Genomic DNA, 17,663 nt, shown 5'->3' with positions numbered 1-17,663 from the left:
TAGTCTTGACTGACTTCATTCGGATGTCGCCCGTGCAGAGGTTTACCCATCCAGATGCGCATTTTTCCGTTCTTAGTAAGATGGTTTATGCACATTTCTTGTTCCCTCAGTTTGATCGGTGTTGTGTCATCTACTGCACAAATCGCGCAATGAAGAGTAGATGTCTCCGCCTGCACCTGAAAATAAGTTCGTAAATTAGTAATCTGTTTTTCTAATTGCTCGCTTATATCAATAAGTCCTCGTCCTCCTAAATACCGCGGTAATGTCGTTCTTTCTATTGCACTTCGAGGATGGTGTTTTTGTGCCTTTGTGAGGTGTGTTCGTACTTTTCGCTGAAGGGTTTCTATATCCGTTTTAGTCCACTTAATAATCCCAAATGAGTAGCTAAGCGCGGAAAATGCGTAGGTGTTTAATGATTTAAACAAATTTTTACTATTAAGATGTGAGCGGAGTAGCTGTTTTACTCTTTCTTATGAACTCTGATGTTAATTCGATTTTCATTTGTTTATGGTCAATTTTCCGCGCTTGCTTTACTCCTAGATATTTATACATGTCATTTTCGCCCATAGCCATGTTTTGGCCATTTTGCATATCGAATCCTCCGGGCTGAACATTTCCCTTGACTATATTTAGTACACGACATTTGTCTAACCCAAAGTGCATACTGATATCATTTGAAAACGTTTCTACAGTTTTTAGCATTTGATCTAAGTGATTTCGAGTGGAAGCCATTAGTTTCAAATCATCCATATACAACAGATGATTAAGCTTCGCCACTACAGTATTGTTGTTTTTCATGCTAAAACCTGAGTCGGTGGAGTTCAATAGCTGGGATAATGGGTTCATCGCTAGACAGAACCACAATAGACTCAGCGAGTCTCCTTGAAGTAGGCCGCGGTTAATTGCGATATTTTCCGTTTCGATATTTCTTTCACAAGGTATTTGGAGGTGAATTTTAGTCTTCCAATCTGTCATTATATGTCTTAAAAAGGCCACTATATTATCATCGACTTTATATATTCTTAATATATCTACCAGCCATTCATGCGGCACTGAGTCAAAGGTTTTCTTATAGTCAATAAAGGCAGTGAAGAGGTTACTTTTTTTGGTGTATGCCTGGTTAGAAATGACTGAGTCGATAATAAGTTGTTCTTTGCAACCCATGGCACCCTTAGCGCATCCTTTCTGTTGAGGTTCTATGATATTGTTTAGTGCGCAGTGTTGGTAGATACGCTGGGCTACACAGGATGTGACTAATTTCTACAGAGTTGGAAGACACGTAATTGGCCGGTACTTGGCTGGATCTTGGATATTATTTTGATCCTTTGGTATTAAATAAGTTGTTCCCTGAGTTAGGAATGATGGTATTTCCTGCGGATTAGAAATAACACGATTAATTAGTGTTGACAAGCACTCATGAGCACTCCAGAACTTCTTAAGCCAGAAGTTTTGAACTCCATCTGGTCCAGGAGATTTCCAGTTATGAAGATCTTTGATGATATTTGAGACTTCTTCTGTGGTGAAGGGTTCATAGACAGTTGTACGGTTGTACAAAAAACATTTATTATTATTAAATTATTATTAACCGCAAATTCAAAGCATCTTACCAGAGGCTATTGAACGATACTAGAAATAACCTTTTACTCCGACATGCATCTACAGTTCACATTTGAAAACACTATCTTTTTCACTGTTTATACTTATATACTTATATTATTTAATACTAATCATCTTTTAATTGATCTTTCTAATATATAAACAATATATAAACAATTCTCAGTATATTAAATAAAGAATGGATTATAATGTAGACGAAAGTAGTAGGTTTTGTATTTCTAAAACAAAAAAGCTAATATTGGAAATTTGTGACAAGGAACGGTAAACCGAATAAGTTCGACAACATAATTTTGAAAACCAAATTCAAAAGTGCGAATGTGAACATATGTTGGTCTAGATATATCACGGTAACAAGACCATTATCCAACATCCAATCGATCGAAAAAACTTAAAAAGTCTTATTGCGTATTAATTGAACAGTAAACGAAATAAACCAAATATAAAAAGCGTATATTTGAAATAAAATAAACATATCAGTTTTTCTTGACTTTTGTCGTACTGTTATTTTAACCGAGCCCAATTTATAAAAGTCGATGTGATCACAATCATTCTTAGACCATTATTAGAGCTTGATTATATCACTTAATTACGAATAATGGAAAGCTCATTTTCATGTCTCAAATACGAAGTAATTTCCTTCATGTTGATATATTTTCTATAGAATAATTATTATAAGGTTCCATAAATCACGTCAATTTGTCGGCTTATTTGTCACGGCCAATATCGGGGGTTTTAGCCGATATGAAAAACGGTTACTTGTTAATATTAACGTCAAACACTTGTCCACGGCCGCCATCGATATAACATAATCCGAGGCGATGCTTTCCGTGCTTTTGTCTGAGCGTTTGCTGAGGCGATCAGGACAAAGCGCCTCATGCCGCTCACTCGACAACTGCTCCCGGCTTTTACGGTGTATTTTACTGCTTAACTTTGTGTACTGTGTATACCCCGACCCCTTTTCGGCGTCTCTTCACCCCCTCGGCATTGTTTGTCCGTCCCGTTCATCTTTTCCGGTCGACACTGACGAATACAGGAAACATGCTTAATGGCAAATCAAAATATTACCCCGGAAAATCCTGAATTTTCATAAAAAAGACTTGATTATACATGCATATAATCTCCTAATGCTTGTGTCACCAGTTTAAGGGAAAACATCCAAATGGCTTATCTATATTTTAATATGAACTTTGCGAACATTTGAACATTTTCAATACCAATTATTTTAGGTTTCAGAAATGTATTAGTTTTGTCATGTAGTGAATAAACACAACAATTTTATTACGTAGTTTTTTGTTTTGGGTTTAATAATAATGAAACTTTCGTTAATATTATTTTATATAGTATAGTACATATTTATACCACCTCAGGCTCCTTTTGTTTCTCTCCAGTTAGCGATCAGCCTCTTCTGATTTCCGCATATATATTGCTTCCATTTTTTTATGTCCTAAAAATGTCTGAAATAATGTTATATATACTTAATTATAATTTTTGCAAAGTATACAACGAAATTGGGAGTTACAATCAGACGTTTTAGGAAAACCTTAGAAATAATTAATATCTGAAAATTTAAGATGAGATGCTTTTAGATATCTCCAATTAATCTAAAATATTAAGAACCTCCTACTATCATCATCATCGTCTTTGGCTAGACAGTCCTTTATGGATCGTAAGTCCTGTCCTGTCCTCTTTCTGGCGACGTGTTATCATATTCTGATTTGTAGTGTTCCTAAGTCGATCTCAACTCCATCTAACCACCTCAATCACGGCTTCACAACCTTAGCTTCTTCTACCTATAGGTGTTCCTGTCGTTAGCTGTTTAGCAATCATATATTCAGGCGTTAGTATTATGTATCCAGCCCATTGAAGTCGCTGTATTTTAATTAACATCTGGACATCTGATTCACATGGGAACAAAAATGCCATTATCTAGACAACCATATAGGAGGGACAAAGAGCTCTGAAGCCTGGAGAACTATAAAAACGATGAGAACAACGACAAAAAACCAAGTCATAATAAATAGAATACCAGAGAACACATGGGTAGAGCATTTTGAGAACTTATTAACAGAGAGAAGAGAAAGGTGTAAACAGACAAATGAACAAGTGGAAGTAGAAGGAAGAATCGAAATATCAATAGAACAAGTGAATGAAGCAGTTAAGGGAATGAAATTAAAAAAAACTCCAGGCCCAGGCGGAATACATCCAGAGTTGATTAGATATGGATCATCAAAACTGTTTGAGATGATCCGAAAATTATTCGAAAGATGCTTAAACGGAGAAGAAGTTCCAGAAGAATGGAGACAATCGTATATCTCTCCAATACACAAGAAAGGCACAAAGATGGATCCTAAAAACTATAGGGGGATCGCAGTGATTGCTACTATAGGCCGACTATACTCAAAAATACTACGAAACCTGATAGAAAATGATATCAAAGACAAACAACCCGAAGAACAAGCGGGATTTAGGGCCGGACGCTCCACTATGGATAATATCTTCACATTAAAAATTGCAATGGAAAAACGAGTGCAGAGAAATAGAGAAACTCATATAGCTTTAATAGATTTGGAAAAAGCATATGACAGTGTACCGATCTCCCAACTATGGATAGAAATGGGTAACTTGAAAATAAACCCAATTCTTATTAACGCCACTCAAAAATATTACGAACAAAACTTTGCGAGAATTAAAATGGGACAAGAAATCACCTCTCCTTTTCAAACAACAAAAGGACTACGACAAGGCTGCTGTCTGTCACCCACCTTATTTAAAATCTATTTGGACAGATCCTTAGTGAAATGGGTAAAAAAATGTAGAAACATGGGAATAACGGTGGAAGAATACAAGCTATATACACTTTTCTTTGCGGATGACCAGGTAGTAATTGCCGAAGACAGCTACGATCTTAGCTATATGGTAAGAAAACTGCAAGAAGAATATGAGGTGGCAGGTCTAAACATGAATATGACAAAATGTGAATATCTCTCAGTGGGAACAGATGAAATATGTGACCTAGTCTTGGAAGACGACAAAATCAAAGGCGTGCAATCCTGCAAATATTTGGGGGTCATTTTCAACAAGAAGGGAAATAGCGCAGATGAAATCAGGGAAAGAATAAACAAGGGCAGAGCAGCGACCCGTGCTTTAAACTCTCTTCTCTGGCAAAAAACAATTCGACGAGAAACCAAAAAACACATTTACGGTAGTATAGTTCAAAGTATTACACTTTACGGTTCGGAAGTATGGGACGTCACCAAAGCTAATAAAAACAAACTTATGACGACAGAAATGGATTATCTGAGACGAAGCTGCGGTAGATCGAAACTGGAGAGAGTTAGAAACGAACAAATAAGAAACGAAATGAAAATGGAAAGAAATATCAATGATGACATAGAAAGAAAACAATTAATCTGGTTCGGACATGTTAAAAGAATGCCAGAGTACAGATGGCCTAGGAGAGTACTGGAATGGATCCCTCCTGAAAGAAGAAAGAGAGGACGACCACGGAGAAGTTGGCGCAACGATATTGATGAAGCAATGGCGGCAAGAGACTTAGAAGAGGCAACTGCATATGACAGAAAAAGATGGAAATTGGGGGCGGAGAAGCGGCGACAGCCGTAATAAATCCGTTATTATATATATACATCTGATTCACTAAAGAGTTGGTATAATTCGAAATTATATCTTTTGCGCCACTGTCCTTGAACATTTAGAGCTCCAAATAGTTTTCGGAGTATCTTACGCTCGACTATTCCCAAAAGTCTTTTGACTTTTGCGTTAGAGTCTATGTTTCCGCCCCATATGTAAGGACACCGGCCTCAGCAGTATTTTGTATATAATAATTTTAATTTGTCTCCGGTATTTCTTGAGTGGAATTGTTTTTTGAGTTCATAGTAAGCCATATTCGTAAGGTTTATTCGTCTTTAAATTTATTCGCTTGTTTTGTTGGTAGTAGTCATAGTAGTAGAGCAAGGTCTGTGAAGTTATCAACACATTTAAAGATATGACTTCCAAAGACTGTTTCATGTTCCTCGTTTGCTATAGGATTCTTAGTTACCAACTGTTTCCAATTCTGGGAAATATTGGTCACTAACAATCCCAGTCTATGGACAAACCAAGAACGATGCAATCTACAGGAGGAATACCACAACTCCCTACAGTTAACATAACTCCACAACCAGCTTCAGTTCAAATTTCTACGCCATCTTCATCATTTTAAGCATGGTGCAGCTGAAAGTTCATAAGGTTAAAAAAGATGACTCTATTGAGGAAGCCGTTTTTACCTAGTTTAAAAGGAAAGGAATGGAAATAATAGATGATGAAGCTAACGCATACCTTGATTTTCTAAAAAGCCTTTCACCAGATATAACCAAAATTTCCACCTCAGAATATCGGCTTATCAAGCAAAACATTTTTAAAATTATAGACGAGTTGTCTGAAGAAAATGCATTTATTGAAATACCTGTTGGTACAACGAGCCGGTCTTATTTTAATAACGCCTTTAATACAGGGAGTTTTCTTCCAACTTCACCTCCAATGATCTCGTTGTCTAGGGTGGCATTTCATGAAACAGCTAATAAACAATTCCACATGTAATGTACCGATGCTCCTCATGCAGACCCTTCTTACTTCATAAATACCCGAGTATGGAACTTTTTTAGTTTATATAAAACTCCATTTCACTTGCCACCACCCTAACCCTCAAAGAGTTTCAATAATCTGTTATTTTTTAAGTATGACATACTCAAAAAATTTAGTTATTGGAAAAAGTGTGTGTTGTTTTTTTTGCAACAATCACTAAATGATATAAATACATTTCAAATTGTTAATTAAACCAAGGTGTCTGCAAAAATAAACAGTTTAAAACAAAATATCTTTTATTGACAAACGTACCTTAAAAATAGTTAGTCTATCTTGAATATTAATTGATTCATGTCATCTGCTGTCCTTGATTGTACACTAGTTGTTTAACAGATCTCAAAGTTTTAGGAATGTATTAGGAACTATAAAACGTTTAAAGCTTTTAACGATCCAAAGAACCTATATTTTTTTTAATTCTATTTAATTTAGAATGCAATAATTTTTATGCTTTCCCCGTACAACGTATTTTCGGTTCAAATAACGTCTGCATTAAATTTGTCTTCATTAAGTCGATTCCTGTTTTGGAACTTTTTTTATTGGTCGGATTTGATCATACGATTGAGACTTATGCATGGTTTCGATGGAGAGATTCGAAATTTTCAACAAAATCTGTTTCTGACCACAAAATGAATCACATATGTTGTTTTTCCCGAGGAAGTCCGTCAGAAGGAAAAATATTGACCTCTTCTTTTAAATATTGGACTACTTCGTCTTCAGCACTATTGGTTTTGCTATTTTATTTTTGTTTGTTTTGAAATGGTAATATGTAGTGATTTCTAGTTGATGTTCCTTCTGGCAGATGGAAGAGGACTTATGGATGACTGAGTAGGACTTATGGATGATTAGGTAGAACTTATGGTGAACTAAGTAGAATTATGGATGACTGCAATTCTTTAATGAATCATGGATTATCTTTAACAGATTTGAAAATTTCGTCTTCTTTTTTCCAATTCTAAGAAGCGATAAAAAAGAATTTGGTGTCGCTTTTTTTGGCAAATTGTTTATAATTTTTCTGTGTTTTGTTAGTTCAATATTTTAGGTGTGGCTCCAGTAGATTTCATTTTTTTTTGGTTTGTGTGTTAGTAAGACTGTTGTCTTGACTGTGGGCCAGTTCGAAGACGAACGTCATCCCTTAAAACCCGAGAGAATGGTTAGTAGATCCTCTGCATCCCTGGATCCTTTTTCCAAGCTGCCGTACAAAATTGGTATAGCCAACTTGATAGTCAACTCGCAATAATCGATCAGGGCACAAGAAGAAGAAGACTGTTGTAAGAACCACCCTCGCATTTCTACCGACTCTGAGCAACGCGCCCTCGTCCATTTTGTGTACCTCAAAAACTGTCCATGGTTTGTTGTGTTATAAATTTATTCGGGTTTACAATAGTTTCTGAGTGGTAACATACTGGCTACTTTGCGCGTTTTGTATCCAACAGGGTGCATCCAATTGCATTGAATGTTTATTCTTCGGTGTCGTCTTCTCCTAATAAGAAATAAAAAAACATTTATCTTCTTCCGATTACATTTTTCGATCAACTACTCGAGAATTGGCTACCTTGCTACTTTAGTATGTGCCTCTACTATGACATTTGCATGTATGTGGCAAGGTGGCTGTGACATCAAAAATATCAGTAGTAGTAAGAGATATTTTATTAACCTCAACACGCTTTAAGCAAGTAGTTTTAAAACTTTTTAAAAATGGGTTATATATATATATATATATATATATATATATATATATATATATATATATATATATATATATATATATATATACAGGGTGGTCCTTAAGTAATTGTACAAACAGAAACCGTAGATTCTGCACTTTAAAATATTACGATTTAAGCCAACTTGCTTTAATAAAATGTTGATATTAAGAGAGATACAGGGTGTTAAAGTGGAAATTTAAAATTATATTTTTCGCTATAACTTTTACATTTGTGAATATTTTTGGACAAAAATTTACAGTTAGATGCTTTTGAGCAGGATAAATAATAATTTTATACCTACTTTATTGTAACTAATAGAGGGCGCAACATATGCCACATGTGTGGCATAAATTTGCGCTTAACTTTTTTGCTCTTTAAGTTAGCTCTATTTGTGTTAAAAAATATTAAAGATACATTATTTTTACAAAGAAAAGGTATACTTGTTAGTAACCTGAAAATTCAACCGTTTTCGAGATAAATGCATTTTATAAGTCAGCTGCACAATAATTCTTATTTTGATATTTGTGCGGTAAACCACTGAATACCTGTAGATAAGCATAATTCATAGTTTGTTCTTATTAAAACAACTCAAAGATGATAACGTAACATCACAAAATGGTTTATTATGGGTGCTAAATGTCTTATTGGAGAAAAGATATTTCATCTTCTTTATGCGCCGTGTCCGTATTCAGACGTTGGCCGTCATCATGTTTACAATTTCCCTTTGCTATCGCTTCTTAAGTTTCTATAATGGCGTTGTATTACTTTTTCTCTATTGTAAAATGCTAACAACCTAAAATATGTGGTTTATGCAAGATGGTACACCACCCCATTCTAGAGAGAAGGCAGTTAGAACATACTTAAATACAACTTTTCTGAACGTTGGATTGGTCGTGGTAGTCATATTTTTGGCAATGTGGTGAGATATTGATATAATTATTTAATTCATAAAAAATCCGAAAAGACTACTTATTGTTCATTACGTAAATTGTTTACCTATTTTTATTAGGACAAATAGAAACTAGAGCACAAGTATTAAATAACACATATGTGTCCTGTTTCATAATACTATTGCTATAAATCTAACCTGAAAGACTCAGCATTTTTACAAAAACATCATCGTTGTCCTAATAACCGATATTGTTATAAATATAGTAGACACACAGGCAATTTAGTTCAGCATAATATTAGTTCGTTAGTAAATCATAATAGTCCATTTGTTCGAGATGTAATTATAGTTACTCGTAAACTCTAACGTAATCATATAAATAAGTAATGTCATCGGTAAGTTATTCCGTGTGTATATAAGTAATCAATGAACGAGATACATCATAGTTTAATACATTATTTAACTTCTGCGACAAATAAGATGTAGTTCCATAATATAGCATAAGATTTGGATATGTATCCAAAATAATATATTCGTCCATTATACATTATAGCCACCACGTAGCCCCGAATTTAATCCGCTTGACTTTGGTGATGAGGCGCATTAAAACAACGTGTCTATAAGAATCCCATAAACATTCGCAACCAACTATGGGAAGAAATAAATACTACAGCAGTTTCTTTAGAACGAATGATGCTATTTAATATGAGACGATCTTTTATGGAATATATTTACAAATGAATTAAAGAAAATGGTGGACATATCGTACACTTACTTTGACAAAAAGTTATGTTATTTAGTTTAACTATTTCTTAATTTGGTTTATAAACAAAATGTTTTGATTATGACTTTAATTTAACATAAAACGTAAAATATTTGATGTAAAATTCTATTATTCTGTTATTTTGTCAAATCCTATTATTAACTATCCTGCTGATATATTTATTTTATTTAATATTTTGTTAACTGTTAACGTTAGCTAAAGGTATTTTATACCAAAATTCGAAAGTATTAATGTGTTTGTCTATTTTTTCTTCGTTGCCTGGAGTAATTGCCTTAGATCAGAATTATGCAGCTGATTTTTAAAATACGATTATCTCAAAAACTGTTGAGTTTTGAAGTTATTAACAAGTATACCTTTTTTTTGTTAAAATAATGTATCTTTAATATTTTTTATCCCAAATAGAGGTAACTTAAAGAGCAAACAAGTTAAGTGCAAATTTATACCACATATGTGGCATAAGTGGCGCCCTCTATCAGTTACATCAAATTGTGCATCAAATTATAATTTTTCATGTTTAAAAGTACCCAGTTGTAAATTTTTATATATAAATGTTTACAAACATGAAAGTTATAGCAAAAAATAAAATTTTAATTTTGCACTTTAACACCCTGTATCTTTCTTAATATCCACATTTTATTGAAAAAATTTGGCTTAAATCGTAATATTTTAAAGTGTAGAATCTACTGTTCCTTTTTGTACAATTACTTAAGGACCACCCTGTATATATATATATATATATATATATATATATATATATATATATATATATATATATAATCGAACAAATCTCTACCTTAAGGTATGAGGTAAAACTGGGTTACTCTTGTAATTTTATTGCTGTAATATTTAATATTAAATTATATGTTAATTGTTTACATAAAAGACAAATCTAAAATTGAAAACAACAGTTCTTATATCCATTTATCGACAGCATCATAAACTAAAATACAATACACACTTTTGACATTTTTCAAAGTTCCGTATAAACTGTCGTTCTTTCGTTTATAGCTCTATCTTCTACGGGAATAAATAATCATTGGAAATTCATTTAGCTATTGAAGCCGTAATAATAAATAATTGTTTAACATTGTGGACTTGGTCGCTTTATCGTGTAAGGTAATAATTTTAATGTCCCATCCTATTTGCAGATCGCGAATAAAGCATTACACGAGCCAACAGCTAAGACACGTTTTAATTGCGAAACGCGGCTTGTCGGTATTTAAGTTGAGCCTTATATCAGAATTTGATTGGAAAACAGTCGAGCCAAGGGTGTGTTTGATGTATCGTGATGGCAGTAAGACATATTAATAGTTATTAGTCAAGTCTACGCGAGCGAAGGGCATGCTACATTACTATTGATTACGAGTTGTACAAACAGGCACGCGAAGAACCCCAATACCCGACAACACCCAACACCCGACGTTGCGCCAAATCTAAACGAACAAACGAGTAATTAACAATACTACTTTTAACGGCAGCCATAGTTGAATCGCGCAAATTTTCTTGGCGCCTTTTACGAAATGAAATTGTTCCCTGAATTACCTTCTCATTTCCCGATCTCTTCTGCCTTTCCCTTACTTTTAAGCTTTCAGACTAATACAGATCATTTAATTTTCATAATATATTTACATCGGACAGCTGTTTCTTTAAAGTTAAATTTTGGAGTTACGTATTAATTTCTAAACTTGCATAAAGTATCGCACTTAAATTGTTAATAAAATCGATCGTTGTTCTGAAGTTGATATCGAACAAAGTCCAGTAGTGTAATTCTTCTGGTGTAATTTTCTTATGGAAATTGATATAAGAGGTATTCGTTATTGTGTAAAAATACAGGGAATTTGATATGACATTGTTGCGAGTTTACCGTTTTTTAGTGTGAACACTTACGAATTTTGTATTAACCGATAAATAAAACAAGATCATTGTTAAGAATTATCTTATTATATTGTTCTACAGCCATTTGCTTCTGACATTTTAGTTTTGTACTAATTATTACCAGCAAGTGAAAACCCTTGCAAATTTCGTCTTATCTTAGTATGTTCAATATCGATTCGTAGAAACTGATATTTATTCCATATTACTGCAAGGAGCGTTCGACTTCGTTTTAAAGTCCCCAAAAGAAGACCCCTAAGAAAAGTCATGTCTCTAAATCCATCAAATATCAATGACTTCCAACAAAACCTAGAAGAAGCTCTTTCTTTAGACCAATAGATTGTGATCCTGATAGCACTTGGATCTATCTCAAAGATAAGGTAATCGAGGCTGCAAAAGAATGTGAGGCAGCGGTTTCCACTGGCCGTAAGCCGTGGATATCCTATAATACGTGGACTGCGATTCAACGCAGAAAAGAACATAAAACTAGATACGGAACAAACAATGAATACAGAGCGATATCGAAAGAAATCAGAAAACAGTGCCGCAGAGACAAAGCTGATTACATATCTCAAATATGCAGAGAGAAGAGAAAGATGACTGTCGAAATGAACCGAGGGATTTATTTCAGAAGATCAATAGATCTGTAATAGATAAGGAAGGTAATCTAAAGTCCGATACTGACGAAATATGGGAAATATGGCAAAACTACTGTGGCGAGCTATATAAAAATAACGAGGTACCAGCAGAAAATCAGTGGCCTCTGACTATCCTAGAGAACCTACTATCTTACTCGCTGAAGTCAAAGATGCAATTAAATCGCTAAAGAGAAATAAATCCTCAGACATTGACTCAATACCAGGTGAAATACTACAGTTACGAGGTAAGAAAGGATTATATATCGTCCATTTTATGTGTGTCGCTGTTTGGAATTCAGGAAAATGGCCATCTGATTGGTATACTTATATTTTCCCCCTACACAAAAAAGGAACTACTACCAGATGTGAAAACTACCGCACTCTGTCACTAATAAGACATGCTAGTTAAATCTTGTTGCATATCATCACAGACAGATTAAAACCCTCTCTACTTTACCAAATACCTCAAGGGTAAAGGGTAAAGGTAGACGGGAACAAATCCTGAACATAAGACAACATTGAAAAGTCTAGAGAATTTCAAGTACCTATGATTATATGCTTCGTTGACTACCAAAAGGCATTTGATTGTATAAGCTGGATAAATCTGAGGTCCATTTTAATAGAAATGGGCACACCAATGCACCTGGTGACACTTATTAAAAATCTGTACCAGTCCAATATACGACTAGATCAGAAGTTCTCAAACCAATTCAAGACCGAGAGAGGTGTTAGACAAGGATGCGTGCTGTCACCTGACTTATTCCACATTTATGGTGAACATGTCATAAGGATGGCTTTAGATGGATGAGCCGGTGGAGAAACAGCGGCTGGTAGGAAAATCTCCAATTTAAGATTTGCTGATGACACTACACTTGATGACAAGAATAACGAACAGTAAACGTTGGAATTTTAGAATTCAAGAAAAAATGATTGGGTTAGTAAAAGTGGTACTTCTGAAAACTGATAATAGAGTAAGGATAGAATAAAGTCTGACAAGAAATTTTTGAGCCAATAAAGGATGGAGATCTGTTGTTAAGAGTGTTTTTTAATTTCGTGCTGGAGGCAATAATGAGGGAAAGTGGAATAAATACGAAAGAAATCATCTATAACAACACAAGTCAGGTTCTGAAGTTTGCGAATGATGTAATACTAATATCAACAACAAAAAGGAAATTAGTGGTAATATTCAAATTATTTAAGAAAAATGTAAAACAGTATGGTCTAGTTATTAACGAGCAGAAAACAAGATATGTGGAAATGTGACGGAATGGTAAGGAGACACACATTTACATCAATTAAGTTTTAATCATATTCCGTTTAAAATAGTACAGTATGCAGATTACCTCTGCATATATACTGAGAATAAGAAATTTGGTACCACTATGGCTTCTCTTGAAGATATCTTTGGTGTTCCACTTTAATATATTCATTCAATACTCGTAATACAAATATGTCTTCTTTAGTGTTTATAATTTTTACCCAATTCCTTTATTTTTTAATTTTTGTCTACTGAACAACCATATTTTCTCATGCTCTCCGTAAGAATAAATACTTTAAAAAAATCAAAGCTTATAATTATTTAAATGGAATTTATTATCCTATTAAATAAAATACAACAGTTACCCGGTATATGAACGTCATATTCATGTTTTATTCCATATTGTATCTTTGCATGCGATCAAATGAATATTTCTGTTTCAATTGTTTATTACAGTAATTTTGCATAGCTAATGTTTAGATAATTCGAATCGCACATGAAAAGTTGAATTACTTTTCCATACGAAAATTGTTCTATATCATCGCTGTCGTCTTGAAATAGGTCAAGATTTATTTAAATGATTAGAGAAAACGATGAGCTTATTGATTTTAGACTCAATTCTTAAAAAGTTTATGTTTGAATTAAGGCTTATAGGTATCCTTTGGGTTATCTTATAAAGCAATGAAAAGACAGATATGCTTTTGTACACACTTATGACAAATCAAAAAATGGAAGAAGAAAAGTATTTTTAAATTGTGTAAACATTTATTTTGAGCACTTTCGGCTTACAAAGCAATCTTCAGAGCTATGCTATAATAGAACAATGATATAAATAACTAATTTAAAGTTTGTAATGTTTCACTTGTCAAGTATTTAAAGGGTAAAAAATATAGAAATTTTCTTTTTAAGTTGATTTTATTACAAATTTTCTATTGAAAAAAACACAAAACAGACTGTACACTGGGTGTAAGAACCCGACCATTTGTTTAAGAATTGTAAGAATTTTAAGTAAAAATTAAAAAAAAAATTGTTTTCAATGAAGAATAGAATAGAATAGAATTTAAAAAAAGTAGAATAAATTTTATTAAAATTGCATGAGGTCACTCTTCTTCCTCCAAAGTCTCCCACAATAATTTAAAAATAGATTTATAATTGCAAATAAGGTTAATTTGTGTGTTTAAGCAACAATCAGGGTTCAGTTTCATTTCTTTGAATATCTCAAGGTCTTCTAAAAGGTTCATTAGTCTAAAATTTTTATTTGGGATTTTATTTAAAATTTTACTATTTTTGGTAGGAGAAAAGGAATGATTATTAAATTTATTGTGATGTCCAAAGTTTGATTTTTCTGTGTTATTGAGATGTTCTTTGATTCTTTGAGTCAGGGATTTTATTATTGATAATGGACATGGGCACAATGGATAATGGACTTGTTGTGTTTGGTTTTAAAAGAGATCAGATTTACTGATTTTATTACAAAGTCCTCTTGATATTTTTTACGAAATTGGTCCTAAATAAGATAAGGATCTATAAATGGATGTAGTGTTGGGTTTGTTTTCCATTTTGAAAGCTTGACTTGGTCTTTTGGAATTCAAAATTTTATTTTAATGTCGATGATTATGAATTTTAACTAAAAGAAAACATACTGACTCTTTACTCGAAAATAGTAACTGCATCTCGGTCAAACAAAAGTTGGCAAGCAACTGGCATTAATTTAATACACCAATTCCAAAGAAGTTTTACTTTCTTGTAAGTTCTATACAAATTTTAGTTTGTTTTTAACGGATTCTAGTAGACTCAAATTACATGTAATATTGTGTTTGTTAATTCTATAATGTTTCAATTTTCATATTTTTTTGTCTGTCCTATGTATCTATCTTAATATTTATTAAATTCAAAAGAGAATATAATACCATACTAATTTCTAGACTGTGGAAAAGAATATGAAAGGGAAATGTTACATAAAAGTAAATAATCTGAAAACAAAATTACGACAAAAGTGAACTAAAAACTAACCAACGACTACTATTTTTCCCTGATTTTTGTTTATGACCGAGTTACATTTGCATGGGGCTAAAGGTGTTAATCGATGTATTGTTCAAAAAATATACAAAAACTGTTTTAGTGTCCCCTATACATTTTTATGAGATTTTACAGCTTTTACTGTAATTTTAAGACACTTTTTCAAGGGCGATGAGGATGCTGTAAGTTGTATTAAACAATAAATATAATTAAGAAAAACATTTTCTTTGTTCTCTTATTAATTAAATCTATTTTTGTTACAGGTGAGTACCATCGACATCTACTCTAGGTAGTGAGTACTAAAACTCTATTACACATATTTTAGGATATTTTTATAGGATTTTGAATAAATAATACTGGATTGAAATGTTTGTTGAGTAAACTATTTATTTTAAATATGTATTTACTGATTTATAATTTGCAACAAGTATATTACAGCGTATTCAATCTTTAATTTAAATGAAAATCACAACAATTGCCCAACTTCAGTAGGGAGGATGGTGTACTATGCACCTAAGGGCATGAATATCCTATCATTTCCATTTTAAAGTTATTGCTGCTTCCACATTATTACATGCTTCGCTCTACTTGGATCTCTTCAGAAAGTAGCAGCTCTAAAACCAATTCAGAATGTAAACGGGCGAATACAATACTATATTTCCCATACAAGTGTGAACAAGTAAATAGGGCCATCTATCTTCATCATTATTATGATCACTCTGTTTTAAGTGCACTGCAGGGCATAGGTCTCCATTCGGTTAACTTTCGTGTCAAACTTACATCCTTCATCCTTGCCACATGGCCAACCTATCTCCATTTCAATCTGTGAGCTCTCTCCATAACACCTGTAAATGTGGTTCTGTTTCTAAGGTCTTCGTTTCTGATCTTGTCTTTTATTGTCATTCCTATCTTTGTGCTTCTCTTAGTTTTAAGGCATTTTTTGTTAGACAGTGTTTCTGCACCGTAGGTCACTACTCGCAGAAGACACTAATCGAAGAATTACCGCTTCACAGTAATCGATCTGTTGCCCTTTTTAAATACGTTTAAGAGCTTTTCATTATCAGACTATCCGAGCTGGTGATGCTCAATGATGAACCATAACACAACTGCCAAGATGTTAATGACTATAATTATGACGAAGAGCTCCATATGCTGCCCATCCATGTGCTATTCAGATACTTCTTGATACCTTTTATTGCTCTCAGAGTTTGTTGAGCCTCCGATTCAAGAATTTCTGTGCAGGCCATTCTTCTTAGTTGACAGGTTGTCTAGCCTCTCTCTGACCTTCAAATAGCAATTAAGCATATATTTTCCATCCTCTCCATAACTGTACCGGATCCAAGATCAACTTTCCGTTATGTTTTTATTGAAGTTTTTTATTGAAAAAAGTGGAATAAGAATGGTGTTCTTTAGACATTTTTAATGTGTTTAGGTATGTTTAGTTCCGAATAGTTTTCATGTTGCTATTGAATTTTAGCCATCCTTTCATTATCCATAATACAGAGTATCTGATCAGTCATGATTTATTATTTTTTTTGTTGTTGCTAATTTTAAAATGATATCGGAAGCTGTTTTAACAGCTGTTAGTTATATTGTCATATTGTTACGTGGAATGATCTCGTTAAATCTCTAAAATGGTATGGTCTAAATATCTTATTAACTAAAAGATTTTCTTTTTCCTCCACTACACATACTTTTGTCATTGCTAAACCATCGTTGGAGGAAAAAAAAATTGAAAGACACGCTTCGAATTCTCGTACTTTTCTCTCTCTCTCTCTCTTACATATAAATAAAATTAATTGCCGTTGTGTTAATTATTTGTTTAATTATTAATTACATGAACTTTTTATATAAAATGTAAGATTTTAATTATTATGAAATAAATTTTTTTATTTCATTTAAAATTTCCGTCTCTTTCGAGTTGCTTTATACAACAAGAAATGGTAATTAAGCGTTTATAACAGAATAATTATGCACGTACAAATTTATTTCCACGTCCAGCATGTTACTTTTATTCTTATTTGCATGATAATATCAACATTTATTAATTATACAATATGTAATTAGAATGAAGATGTAAGATCTCGAGTTTTTGCCGGCAGCAACGAAGGAACTTAACCTAAATTTTCTCAGTTTCATGCATAATTTAACACTAGAATAAATCGCAGGATGTTTCTCGGAAGAATGTCCATCGTTAATTATTATTGTAAGTATATTGCCACAGTTCCTTTTATGAGAG

Source organism: Diabrotica undecimpunctata, chromosome 7 (assembly GCF_040954645.1).
Source record: "Diabrotica undecimpunctata isolate CICGRU chromosome 7, icDiaUnde3, whole genome shotgun sequence".
NCBI lineage: Eukaryota > Metazoa > Arthropoda > Insecta > Coleoptera > Chrysomelidae > Diabrotica > Diabrotica undecimpunctata.
This window is presented reverse-complemented; position numbering follows the sequence as displayed.